The sequence below is a fragment of the Indicator indicator genome, chromosome 7 (assembly GCF_027791375.1).
Source record: "Indicator indicator isolate 239-I01 chromosome 7, UM_Iind_1.1, whole genome shotgun sequence".
NCBI lineage: Eukaryota > Metazoa > Chordata > Aves > Piciformes > Indicatoridae > Indicator > Indicator indicator.
This window is the reverse complement of record NC_072016.1, coordinates 25,898,449-25,898,900: the sequence shown is the minus strand read 5'-3', so window position 1 is coordinate 25,898,900 and position 452 is coordinate 25,898,449.

Genomic DNA, 452 nt, shown 5'->3' with positions numbered 1-452 from the left:
GGCGGCGACCGCCGGCTCTTCCGCTTCGCGAGCAGAGGGGTGACGGAACAGGCCCGAGCGCGGCGCTGCTTCCAGAACAGGCGCGGGGCGCCACCGCCGCCTTTAAACGGCCCCGGAGGTGGGGGACGAGGAGACGGAGAAGGGGGGGAGCGCGGAGAGGGCAGGAACACGCCGCGCCTCCCCACTGCGCCTGCGCCCCTTCCTCTCCGGCCCACCCCCGGTGGGATTCGCGGAGGGGAAGGGGGCGCGGCGGCCGGGAGTCTCTCTATGGGCGGGACTGAGGGGGTGTGCCGAACATGCGCGCTGCGGAGCTGGACTCCTGGCAGGTGTCTCCCTACAAAGCCGAAGCCGCTGGAATTGCTAGCTTTGAGGCTCCGCGCCTGGAGTCTGAGGGCAGAGGCGGGCGCTGGCGGCCGCTGCCTCATGGGCTTCGGTAGGTTGTTAGCGGGCAG